This window comes from Magnolia sinica, chromosome 1 (genome assembly GCF_029962835.1).
Source record: "Magnolia sinica isolate HGM2019 chromosome 1, MsV1, whole genome shotgun sequence".
Lineage (NCBI taxonomy): Eukaryota > Viridiplantae > Streptophyta > Magnoliopsida > Magnoliales > Magnoliaceae > Magnolia > Magnolia sinica.
In genome coordinates, this window is record NC_080573.1 from 39,497,394 (window position 1) to 39,511,460 (window position 14,067).

Sequence of the window (14,067 nt, forward strand, 5' to 3'; positions counted from 1 at the left end):
TTCATAGGTAATGATTAAGGTGAACAGATCAACATCTCGATTCAATACTTGTACGAGCGAATGTAGAGATCAGGTAGTTAACCATGATTTGGTAGTCCAAACTCAAAGTGGACGATCATATATCTTTACCTGGTGGTGAATAGTTGATTGAACGGTTAGTTATGCTAAACAAGTGAGAATACTTGGATATATAATGATCTTGTCCTAAAAATCAACGGTTGGATGACTTGATCATGGATGAAGATTATTCCCAACGATCAGATTCATGTTGGAGAAGAGATGTAGGATTAGGATAGCTAAATTGGTATCATACAGTGTACATACTAAGTTAAATTTCATGGTAACATTCAAGAACTTTCAATACTCGGGTATTAAAAGGTTCGGTGTGTTACAATCTACCCCCCTTAAGCAAAATTTCATCCTGAAAATTTAATTACATCTACCGCTAATATATTGATTCATTGTGTTTAAGTTTTCACTGTATTCCTTGTGAGGTAGATATATATGTCTATGTGTGTATATAATTGGCTACATGAAATCAGAACGCTACAATCTACCCCTCTTAAATGAAAATCTTAATCCCGAGATTTATATGTGTATAAATTTAATTATTTATTTATTTATGTATTTAACTTTATATTAATTCACACATTAGTTCCCCCACTATCTATAATAAATTTTGTTTTTTGTTCTTAATGTTTCGAGGCAACATGGAAAATATTTACAGTATGGCTAATCCTTATGCATCGAACTCTTGCCTGGCCAGGGTTGTGAGTTTTTTGGTATCATCCATTCCGGGTGAGTCTCAAACTTCTGCTTGATCAGGGCATTGAGTTCATTGATGTGCGCACACTATTGAGATCATACATTAGGTAATCATATCCTAAGAATATATAGCACACTGCAAACCTTCTACGATGGAGAAATAATACAAAGGGATGAGAACTATCTCAAAGAGAATGACCTAATACATGCCTCATCCAACAAGAAGATGGCTTCTACTTCGATCAAGAGCTACTTTCGCAATCATATCAATAGATGTAAGGTTTTATTTTCTATTAATTTATTTATTTTAAATATTTCTTGTACCATTTTTTCCAACATATTCACAATGGGTCCCACCTGAAGAATAGCTTAGATCTAGCTCAGGCATGCAATGTCCAATTATGCCATATTAGGCATTTGATTGTGAGAGCAAGGAGTAGGCATCTAGCAGATAGGCATCTAAGAACGAGTGGAGAGAAGGTTTACTATCTAAAATGCATCCCAACCTATTGATCTTATCTTGTATATCATAAGTTGTTGGGACTATAGCCCTTGGATCTGCTGTCATCTTTGGTGTACTAAAAACCATTGGTCCACCGTGTCAAGCCAGATGGTTAGGATATCGTTTAAGGTCGAGGCCCACAATTCAGAAAATCCGGACTGTTTGAACTCTACTCTCTTTGGTACTATAAAATGGGCCCACTTCCAAGAAAATAGGCATCTTATGAAATGAGTGTATGTACTTTGAAAAGTCCACCAAACATTCAGTTTTACATATAAGATTGTTAGTTTAGATGAGCGACCCTACAGAAGCTGACAGTGTCTACACATTCTTTGGAGCCTTTGCACAAAGTCAAAGATGGGTAGTCTACATCTAACAATCCACTTACAACTACAGAAATTGAAAAGAGGTAATCACTCCTCTAATTCTAAGATTAATAGGGTCACCTGATACGCAACAACAATTTAGAACATGATCTAAAGGTAGCCTAATATACACAGCTGATATTCTCTAGCTATTCTTCTCAATTTTCTAAGGAATTACTCTATTGCATATCTTAATGACTAGGGAATGCCTTCATTTATACAGAATAATGCAACAAGAAAATTGAGAAGAGTTCAGATATGATAAAGACTTTTCCTTATCTCATCCAAAATCTCTCCCTTGTCACTATTCTCAATTTGAATTTGAATACAAATTAGAACTCCATGCATGTGAAAAAAGTAATATTCACTCAAAAATATTTCAACAAAAAACAATGAGGACTTATCCTCTAGTAGCTACCCACAAATTGGCCATAGGCCCATATCCAACAAAGATGAGGTATTATAATACACATAACACAGGCCCAAAGGGTTTATGTTTTCAATTAGAAAGGTGGGGCCCATATTTCCATGATCTCATCTCACGGTCTTACCATGGATTGCTGATGTACCCATAAAATCCTCCAGATTAGAACCTATATGTACAATACCTTGCCTTTTTCTTACTTGAATGTGAACTGCTCTTAAACGTCTATAGTTGATAATATATAGAAAGATGGGGAGTTGTGCACCTTTTCCACCACAGTGGGTCCCACAATATCAACTGTTTAGATCACCAAACAGTGGATCGGTTGGCTTGTAACCTTTCAGCTGACCATTGTACGATGATACCGAGGATAAGAGAGGTTTGCGTGTTTGTATTATTTCTTCACTTAACTTCCTACCTTAACATCTCTTAAAGGTGAACTAACAACAAAATAATACAACCAACCATAGAAATCCCCCCAACTAAAAATGCAAAACCAACCAACCAACCAAAACTCATTTTCTCACCCGAACATTGCTCTCCTGTTACTATCCTCCCTATAAAAGACCCAAACCATTAGCTTCTCCTCATCAAATCTCATTCATATATCATAACTAGTTTTGTACCTCTTCCCACACTACCATTCATGGCTTCGAAAACTTGCTTCATCTTATGTCTGCTCATTTTTGTGTCGCTGGGCCACCACACATGCCTTGCAGCCCGCCACTTGTTGGACACTCCTGAACCGTCGGCCCCACCACCAGTCCCAACTATCCCTACCCTGCCGAAACCCACAATACCAACATTGCCTCCCATGCCTGCAGTGCCGACTCTACCTAAGCCAACATTACCACCATTGCCTAGTGCCCAATTGCCACCATTACCCGTTGTGCCAACCCTCCCAAAGGTAACATTGCCACCATTGCCATCTACCCAATTGCCGCCTCTGCCTGTCATGCCGAGTTTGCCAAAGCCTACATTGCCGCCCCTGCCAACCATGCCTACCATCCCCTCCATTCCAACAATCCCAACCCTTCCCTCCATCCCAACCATCCCTTCAATCCCAACAGTCCCAACCATCCCTTCCCTCTCTCCACCCCCTTCAAACTAGCCCATGATAGCTATGTGAAGTATGGCCTATCGTTGATATGGAGTCCTTGCATGTGATGGCACACTCTTATCTTTTGAAGACTATTTTTATGGCTGATTTATAGATCTGTCGATTGTACACTTACTTCCTTCTTTTGGCACTTGTTATTCTGTATTCTTATTTTATTTTTGTGGGATTTGGGCTGTGTATGTTGGAGTAGTACTTGTATTTCTTTTTAGTGGTCATTTGAGACCCCGACTATGTATTGGAATATCTTTGGCGTTAATAAATTCTCATTCATTTGGTCTGGATATCATGAACTTGTCACCATTCACAATCTTGATAAAGAGAGAGAAGTCCACGTTTGGACTGGTTTAAGCTTGGAGTTTTTAACTGTTTCAATCCGGTCAGCCAGCCCAAATGACTTTTGTGGAATGGGCCCAGCATAATGAGACCTCCTTAGAGAGTGTTGGCGTGTGTTCATAGTAGCATTCATTAGGGATGCACCTGGGATGGATTGGGTCGGGTTGAGGGTCAATCTAAGCCCGACCTGACCTAATGAGGACCCAACCTGCAACTCCACCCGACTTTAATTCCAACCCAAGCTGCACAACCGGTATTCATCTGTGATCAACCCTAAGCTGGCCAGCTCGACCTGACCGAACCCAATCCATATACATGTGATTATTCCCAGATTTTCTCAACCTGAACCTAACCTTATTTCAAATCGAGTTGGGAGTTTTCAACCCTAACCCGTCCCAAGGACGCTAACAACCCGACCCAAACCAAAGTAGCTGCCCTAGCATTCATACTAACAAGGTTAGAGAGCAATAATGTATAGAACTCTTCCCGTTAATTTCATGAACATTGCGTTTCAATCAAGCGAGTTGTATGGATAGACATCTTTTTTTTTCAAAGGAGCTATTTGGATATGGTTATAATTGGTTCAGTTAAAATTTTAAGTGCTTATTAAAAAAATTAAACATGCACGGTAAATTCATAGGAAGTCAGAAAAATTTTAACCCTAAGAAGTCCATTTTTGTTAAAATATTTAAAAAGTGGTTTTTTTTATGTAACCGGTTATTCAGTTAACCACCTTTCTCCCTCCTCTCAACCTTAATACCACCGCCACTCTTCAACCACCAGAGATCACACACTACAACAAACAAGAGCTTATCTGGCACATTGGGCGGACCTTTCACCAGCGCTAAGTACAACAGGGCGCCGACAAACCTCTCTCTATATATAAGGGAAAAAAAAACAGCCTACACTTTCATTGCGATCCCAGCCCCCGATTCTCTCCTTTTACCTACCCCCGATTCTCTCTCTCTGTTGATGTTGGCCATTACACAGAACGAAGATGATGGAATCTGCCTGATCTGCCCTTCTCCTTCTCAAATCTATAGTAAGTCTCTCTCTCTCTCTCTCTCTCTCTCTCTCTCTCTCTCTCTCTCTCTCTCTCTCTCTCTCTCTCTCTCTCTCTCTCTCTTCCCCTCGAATCTTGACCCTTTATCTCTACAGATCCATGTCCTCAGATCTCTAGATCAGAACCCTAGGGCCCATTCTACACTTCGTAATTGGAATTCGCTGGTTTTCATGAAATGGGATAATTGATTTTTAATGCTTGGCTGCAGTTTGCAATTTGTTAGGGGTTTGAGAGAACGAGAGAGACGAATAATGCTGACGAAATTTGAGACAGAGTAATAGGGTAAAGGGGCTGAGTTTCCACAACAATAGTCCATGGATCCTAGCGAGCCTCCATGGTGGTGTCATCCAGCTTTGGGATTACAGGATGGGGACCCTCATCGACAGATTCAATGAGCACGATGGCCTTGTACGTGGGGTCCACTTCCACAAATCTCAGCCACTCTTTGTCTCCAGAGGTATATCAATCACCTCTTGCACTCTCTCTGTGCTGCCCTTTTCCTTTTTAATCAGCATTTCATTTCATGGTTTCTGGAGATCATTTCCTAATGAACAATGCTAGTAATGAGACAACTTTATTATCTCCAAGCACATCCAAAATTGTGGCAAAACTTTGTCAAAAACTGTAACTTAGAATTCTCTTTTGGATTGTGTGTTTATGTTTATTTTAGGATGTAATATATTTTGGATGGGTCTTGAGTCTATGTATACAACCCTAGCCCTGAATTCTCATGTGTTGGTGATAGGTATTTGATTATTCTTCTTTTAAGTTGTTTTGATGCCCTAATTTGTGTTTTCTGCATTTTGTATTTTGAAATTGTGTAGCCTAACCTTTTCCCTTTCACAAAATTCTCTTTTGGTTGTAATTTTTACTATCACTTGATGCTGTTGTTTCACCATTGCTCGATGCAAGGCCTAATCATCTTTAGGTGAAGATAGAAGCCTAAATCCTGGAAATTCCTTCAATTCCCAAAAACTGCATTTTGCTGTACAGATTTGTTTGAGGATTTGGTTGGGCGTCTTCTGCCTTGAATACATGATTTTCTTTCATCTTTCTTATCGAATTCCTTCACTGTTCTTGAGCTAGACAACTCTCATTTAATCTCACCTTCTTTTTTATTTTTCACCCATACCTGTATTGGTTATTAAAGAATTTCGTCATTTTTAACCCCTTCTTCTTTACCTTTTGACAGAAATGGGTTTCTTTTCTTATGGTGTAATAATATATGCTTATTCTATGCCATCTCTTTCTTTTTATTTTCTTTTAACTTTTCCTTGACACCATCTTCAAGGCCGATCTATTCCTTTCCATTTCCAAAGACAGGAATGTTGCTTCTAGATGGAAAGCAGCGAACGTAACAGACAGGAACACCATGTGCCAACGTGGTGGGTCCTATGGCGAATGTTCCCTGCCCAGAAATCAAGTTCCTCTGCTCATAAAGTGGACCATGCGTGTCCATGAATGCAGATTAGTTTTCCTTTTTTTGACAGTCCTTTTTTTATGCATGTGTGGCCCACCTGATGAGCGAATCCACCTCATTTTTTGCCTAAGTTAAACAGCCTGGAGCCCACACAAGAAGTTGGGTCCTACAGTGAATGTTCCTGTCCAAATATCAAGCTAGTCTACTCATAAGGTGGGCCATGCGTATACACGAATCGGGACTATTGATCTTCCTTTCTTAACTATCCATTTTTCTATATATGTGTGGCTCACCTGATGAGTGAACCCACCTTATTTTTTGCCTGGACCCCACATATCTGGCCATGTTAACATGTGTTCATCTAGTCCTCTCATGGACATGGTTTCTCAGACTCCAATTTCTTTCTTCTATTCAGTGTTTGTGGGAAATGGTTTGTTTTTGTGGGACACCAATGTGAGATCAGATGGTGATAAGTTGACTTAGCTCAACTTTATCCGTCCTTCTTGAATATTAAAAAAAAAATGAGACCTGCTCCTTATCAAAGGTTTGTTGGAGTAACAGCAACTCAATCATAAATAACACACATAAAACAATAAGGGTTGTTTTCTTAAAATGCAGGATAGCAGAGTATGTTGAATTTTTTTTCTATACATATACACAACATAGAAGACTCTTTTATAGACATGATGTAGGCACCTAACACTTGAGAGATTCTTGCTAAAAGAATTAATCAGCAACTGACACGTGGCTTGACCACATTCAATTTAGTTACAACAAACAGTGAGAAAATAGTGGAATTTTAAATGTTCTTATGATCGTTGGGTTTGAATTATTCTCAACACGCCCCTTTAATTCAAACAACCTCAACTCCGAACATTTCTCGTAACTTAACAAATTTCTGCCAGGAAAGCACTTTATCGAAAATGTCTGCAATTTGATCCTCGGTGTTGCAGTATTCCAATCTAATTTCTCCTTTCACCACGAGTTCTCTTATGAAGTGATGACGTACTTTTATGTGTTTAGTCCTTGCATGAAATGCTGGATTTTTTGTCATTGCAATGGTAGATTTGTTGTCGCAGTAGATTACCGTAGCTTCTTCTTGTTTTGTCTTCAATCGGATAAGATCCTTCTAAGCCATACTATTTGGCAAGTGACACTTGTGGTAGCAATGTATTCGGCTTCCAGACTTAATAGTGCGGCAGTTTCTTACTTCTTAGTCGCCCATGATATCATTCTGGATCCAAGACTAAGCAAAAATCCCAAAGTGTTTTTTCAGTCATCTGTACAACTGGCCCAATCACTATCAGTATAAGTCACAAGTTTAAAATCACTCACCTTGCGATACATGATTCCAAAGTTCTATGTATAATGAATATATTGTAGGACTCTTTTTGCTGCTCCCATATGTTGTTTACTTGGATTTTGCATGAATCTGGACAGAAAGCTCACTGCAAACATTATATCTGGCCTTGTATGAGTGAGATAGATTAGTCCACCAATCAAGCTTTCATAGTCTTTCCATTAGTTTTATCTACCCCATCTTCTAATATAAGTTTATCATTTGTATTCATAAGAGTTTTTGAAGGATTACAATTAGCCATATAAAATCTTTTTAATATATCATGAGCATACTTGATCTTGACATACAAAAATACCATTGGAATCTTAAATAATTTGCATGCCTAAAAAATAATGTAAAAGGCCTAAGTCGGTCATTTCGAATTTAGACATCATATTTTCTCTAAGTTGTTTCATCAAACTTATAGAATTGCTTATATATATCATATCATTAACATACAAGCAAACTATAAGGATTTCCATACCTTGAGTTTTCACATAAAGAATAGATTCACTTTCACTCCTCTTAAAATTAGTGTTAAGGAAGTACTTGTCGATCTTACTGTACCATGCACTTGGAGCTTGTTTGAGTCCATACAAAACTTTCTCTAAGTTGTAAACTTTATTTTCCATCTCATTGAGTTTAAATCTTGTAGGTTGTTCTACATATACATTTTTCTATAACTCACCATTTAAGAAAGCTGATTTGACATCAAATTGATAAACATGCTAACATTCTTGAGATGCCAAAGATAAAACAGTTCTAATGGATTATAATCGAGCAACAGGGGAAAAGGTTTCAAAAAAATTAACACCTGAAATTTGAGGATAACCTTTTGCTACTAAATGAGCTTTATACCTTTTCAAAGATCCATCGGGATTGAATTTGGATTTATAAATCTATTTCAGTCCAATGGCTTCTTTTCCTGGGGGCAAATTAACCAATCTCTATGTTTTATTTTTCTCAATAGCATTAATTTTTTCATTCATTGCATCATACCACTCTTCCTTTGTCACCGCATCTTCAAAACATGTGGGTTCTGAAGAAAAGAAGGCAAAATCACATGAATGCTAAATATCAGTAAGACTTCTTACCCTTCTTGGAGGCGATTCACTAGATTCAATATGTGGTGAAGGTGGTGGATGAAGCTCATTTGATGGCATATAAGATATGGTTTCTTCATGATCAACAACTAAATGAGTATTTTCGGCACTACTTTCCCAATTCCAGACACCATTTTCATTAAAGATAATATCTCGACTGATGTTCAAAATCTTATTTTTTGGATCATAGAGCCTATAGCCTTTTGTTTCATCGCTATAACCAATAAAAATATATTTTTTGCTCTTATCATCTAATTTTTATCTTTTTTGCGAAGGAATATGAGTATAGGCTATCGATGTAAACACTTTAAGATGGCTCACATTTGGTTTTCTCCTAAACCAAGCTTCATATGGGGTATTTCCTATGACAGCCTTGGTAGGAAATCGGTTTAATAAATAAACCGAAGTTGCGATGGCTTCAGCCCAAAAGGTCTTTGGTAGTTCCTTTTCTTTCAGCATACACCTTACGGTTTAAACGATTATTTGATTTTTTTTGTTCCGCAACCCCATTTTGTTGTGGGGTAAAGCTTGTCATGAGTTTTCTGTTTATACCTGCACTTTTACACATCATAAAGAATTTTTTTGGATGTAAATTCACCACCGTGGCCAGTACACAATTTTTTAATAGAATAGTCACTTTTTTTTTTCAACAGAAGCCCAAAATTGTAGGAAAAATGAAAGAGTTTCAGACTTTTTTTCAAGAAAATACACCCGTGACATTCTACTAAAGTCATCAACAAATAATAGAAAATATCTACATCCACCAAAAGAGGATGTATTCATAGGACCACAGATATCAGCATGTACAAGCATCAAAGGTTCAGTTGCCCTCCAAGATTTACCCACTTGAAAGGGAGTTCTATCATGTTTTCCATATACACATGCTTCACACAACTTTCTGTCATTTGTCACCATGTGTAAACCAGCAACCATTGTATTTTTATATAGTAAATTTAGCTCACCAAAGTTAAGATGCCCATATCGTTTATGCCATAGCCTAGAGGCATCACTAGATTTAACATTAAAAGTATTGATGGTGAGATCAGAACATTTAAGAGGGAACATTTTAGTATCAGTTATTTCAACTGAAACTATTAATTCCTTGTTTTTCTTATTAAATATCATGCATTTATTTTCATCAAAAATAGCATAAAGTACTCTTTTCATCAATTGTCCCAAGTTGATTAAATTTTGAGCAATGCCAGGAACATACATAACATCATGAATAAGCTTCCTACCAGATTTGGTGTCTATGAAAATAGTTCCCTTACCTCACACTTGAACTTGATTATCATCTCCCATCCGTACTGGAGACCTAATAGTTTCATCCATTTCAACAAATAATGATTTATCACCTGTCATATGGTTACTGCAACCACTATCTAGATACCAAACATTTTCAATACATGCAGTAAAACATGAAAGAAATAGGCTTTCTTCATCAGTTTTTTCATCATCACATTTTTCTTCACGGAAATTTGCCCTATCTTTTGGCTTATACTAACAATCTTTTCTAGCATGCCCAATTTTTTTACAGATTGAGCAATGAGGCACATTGGAATCCTTATTTTTATACCAACAGCCTCTTACAATATGCTCTTTCTTTTTGCACTTATAACATTGAATAGGGGATTCACAATTACCTTAATTGGAGTTTCTAGAGTTGTAGTGGCCTTCTCCTTTCCCTTTAAAGGACTGGTTTGACCGAGCTTCACCACCATGACCCTTTTTAAATGGGTGAGTTGCAGTACCTTCACTCTAGCTTTCCTTCAAAGTGAGTTTTGTCTACAATGCCTGCTCAACAGAATTTTCTGTGTCTTTTTGTAACCTCTCTTCATAAGCTTGAAGAGATCCCATTAATTGAGTTAAAGGCAAAGTGCTTAGATCTTTAGATTCCTCTATTGCAGGAACAATGGAATCAAATTTTGAATTAAGACTCCGAAGCACCTTTTCAACAATTTTTTGTTCAGATAGGTCTTCACCAAGAGACCTAGCTTGATTTACTACTGAGGTCACTCAAGTGAAAACTTCCTTAACCGATTCTGAATTTTTCATCAGTAAGGTTTCAAATTCACGATGGAGAAATTGTAATCTTACAGTGATTACTTTACTTGACCCTTGGAATTCATTTCGAAGCAAGTCTCATGCTTCTTTAGATGTTTTAGCTCCCATTATTCTTGGGAAGATTGTGTCATCCAGAGCTTGCTGGATATATGACAGGGCCTTTGCATCTTTTTTTCTATTTTCTTTCATCTCCGCTTTTTGAGCTGCGGTCACCCTTCCTTCTTGATCATTATACTCTATAAAACCAGCCTCTACTAATTCCCATAAATCGTGAGACATAAATATTGTTCTCATTTTAATAACCCAAAATGGATAATTTTCTCCTTTGAAAATGGGAACAAAATTTTGATTAACACTTACCGTGCTACTTGTGGTTGCCATTACCTTTTACCTTGCTCCAGATCGCTGCGGAACCAAGCTTTGATACCAAATTTGTTGGAGTAATAGCAACTCAATCATAAATAACACACATAAAACAATAAGAGATGTTTTCTTAAAATGTAGGATAGCAAAGTATGTTGAACTTTTTTCTGTACATCTACACTACATAGAAGACTCTTTTATAGACATGATGTAGGCACCTAACACTTGAGAGATTCTTGCTAAAAGAATTAATCAGCAACTGACATGTGGCTTGACCACATTCAATTTAGTTACAACAAACAGTGAGAAAATAGTGGAATTTCAAACGTTCTTACGACCGTTGGGTTTGATTTATTCTCAACAAGGTTAACCATTTTTTTAAGTTTGATTACATGAGTTGTACTTGATCCTATGTAAAAAGGATTCCTTTCTTCAATGACTCTAACCACATACGTGTACAAGATCCAGACCATTCATTTTGTGGCCCCCACCATAAATGGTTGATACTGTAATAACTATTTATCACTGTAGAATCGTTTTCATTTCCAACTGCCCATTTCGAGGCCGTATTTGGATGCTTAGGACTGTTTCATTGGTGGGACATCTGGGCAATGATCAATTAATGGTGGGGCCCACTAAAATGTGCAGTGCAGATCACGTGCAGGATTAGATTCCTGTACGGGGAGAAAAAGAAAAGGGTGCCTTGCCCATTAAACTGCACAAGGCAGATCTGGGGATGGTGAGAAAAGAAAGGACAATGAAGGGGACCATTTGCTAATTTGAATTAAGATAAAACCAAAACCGCCTCTCCAAAAGTCATCTTTGGGTCTCAAATGGTAAGTCTTTTCCCTTTCAAAATATTTATCATTATCAAGAAACGTCATGATATTTAATGATTAATCACTATAATTTTCAGAAAAATATTACGAATTGGTATGTTTGAGTGTTTTGGCTTTGTGGTGGATGGACGCATTCTATCCCAATGTGCATCAGATTGTGGGACACTTGAGTTCTATCCCAATGTGCATCAGGTGGTAGGGCACTTGATGTTTCTTTGCATGTCCAATACCGAGTTTTGGGTCAGCCTGAGTTTTGTCCTCCAAAAGGAAAATGAGGGGGACACACATGATGGACAGTGAAACCTTGCACATATCATGATAGGCTCCACACATGTTGTAGAATAAGCTTATTCTACAAATGTCACTGAGGAATTTGCCTAGTTGTAGAATAAGCTTATTCTGCTAATGTTGCAGAGAAACATTATCATGCATGAAAATATCTTTCAAAATTTCTTTTGTAGGATACTTCTATTAATCAGTCGGAGGTCTTCAACAGGGTCTTGTTTGCATTTTTCCCACCAAAGATGAGGTAAAAGATGAGGCAAGGATTTATTTCATTTTATCTTATTTTATTTTATTTTTGTTTCCGTTGATTTGCATGAAGTTCAGTTTGAGCAGCTCTATATCTCTTATCGATTTTGTGCAACTTGTAATCACCATGCATGGATGCACTGCTGCTATATGTGATAAAGTGAAGCAGTTACCAGAAGGTGCAATTCAGGCTGTCATTGAGTTCATTACAAGAAGAGGCAATGAGTTGAATGAAACTGATGTTTCAAGGTTCTGGCTGAGCATTGGCACATCATGTATTTTAGTTTGCAAAGTATGTAGATTTAATCCTGATAGGGATTTGATGGTTCAAACCATGGATGCAGAAAACATTTTATGGGATGCAGAAAACCACTCCCGCACCCGTATCTTTTGCTGCTTCACTTCACACTTCTTGTGACCATAGTCCAGAGGCATCTGTGATTTGTTTCAGCATGGAACTACGGATGGGTACACAAGCTTTCTGATTACTATTAGTGCATTTGAAGAGATTCTCATGTCCTACCCATAGATACCTCGACAAGAGTTTCATACATGTTCCTCTAATCTCACCTGTGCATTGAGTTATTATTTTTGAAAAAGAAATTCAGTAAACTGTTTCCTTTGTATTCTAAATTCAGTAAACTAATTACTATTATTTTTGTTATTATTTCCCATGTTTTACTTTAGAGCATTTCGGTGCGGGTGATGGCGGATATGTGGCTCAAGCCCATGCGGAATCCAGATGTGAAGTTACCAAAGCAAACATAGGTGAGGAAATCCATCTTTGATAATGCTATATCCAATTTTTGTATGTGTAGTTAGGATTATGTTCCCATGTGATTAGAGAAATTAAATTTTGATTGATACTTTGACAGACCCTTTTATCTTTAATGGAAGGAATAAGATGCTATATGAATCGCTTCTTGTATTGATCAATGCAGTTTAGCTATTTAATATAATACAGTTCGTTTCTTCAAAAGATTTCCCTCTGAAAGCATGTGTGAGGCTTTCTGGAAGGAGGGATGATTGTGATGGATTTGAGAAGCCTGATTAATTGTTTTTACTTGTTTGCTCTGTATCTGCATCTAAACCTGGGTAAGCTCTGCTCCTCTATATCCTTTTGCTTATACTTTCATCTTTTTTATTTCTTCCTTGTCTTTTGTATAATTTCCTCTCTCTATGTTGGGATCTCTATGTTGGGCCCCAACAATACATCCAATGGTTGGGAATTAGGGACTGGTTCTAGGTCTATCGGGCTGTTAATTTGTCTCGGGAGGAATAGGTAAAAGAAACAGAAAACTGGATGGCTTTTATCATGTCTGGGGGCCTGTAGTAGACTGGGGAAAGAGGGAGAAGAAACAGGAGACTGGATATCCTGTTCACAGGGAAGCTGAACCCAAACTCCAATGGGGAACCGTATGCAGAAACAGGAAAGTTTATTACACCTGAATTAGGAACTCTTTGCAGCAGATTTGGAATTCAATTCCTAAGAAAATTCTTATAATTGCAGATAAAACATAGAAGCTAGAATTCAGATATGAAAATATAACAGTCATCAAGTCTGATGAGCATGTGGAACTGATCAACATTGTCAATCTGAAAATTGGTGTAAAGGTGCAAAAGTATCATATGCAATTTTCTCATTGTTGTTGTGCACCAATTCATTGATGGGATTTCAATAATTTTCTCAGAGCTCCTCTCTACCATGAGAAGAGAAAAAGGAAAAGGAAAAAAAAAAAAAAAAAAAGCATCCATGTGGATATAGATCTAACAACATTTTAGCTAATCAATTAGAAAAGAGTAAAGAAACATATGCTTTTTTTCATTGAAAATAAA

The 14,067-nt window shown here is 37.3% G+C and overlaps 1 protein-coding gene and 1 long non-coding RNA gene across 2 annotated transcripts in view; both read left to right on the top strand.

The window, feature by feature from the left end:
• The window catches only part of LOC131246423 (protein PELPK1-like), a 54,390-nt gene that overhangs the window by 14,299 nt on the left and 26,024 nt on the right, over positions 1–14,067 (top strand). The window lies entirely within an intron of this gene.
• LOC131246428 (uncharacterized) lies at positions 4,411–5,812 on the top strand. The gene is made up of 2 exons (XR_009171368.1): positions 4,411–4,551; positions 4,781–5,812. It is a non-coding gene; the product is annotated as an uncharacterized LOC131246428 (long non-coding RNA).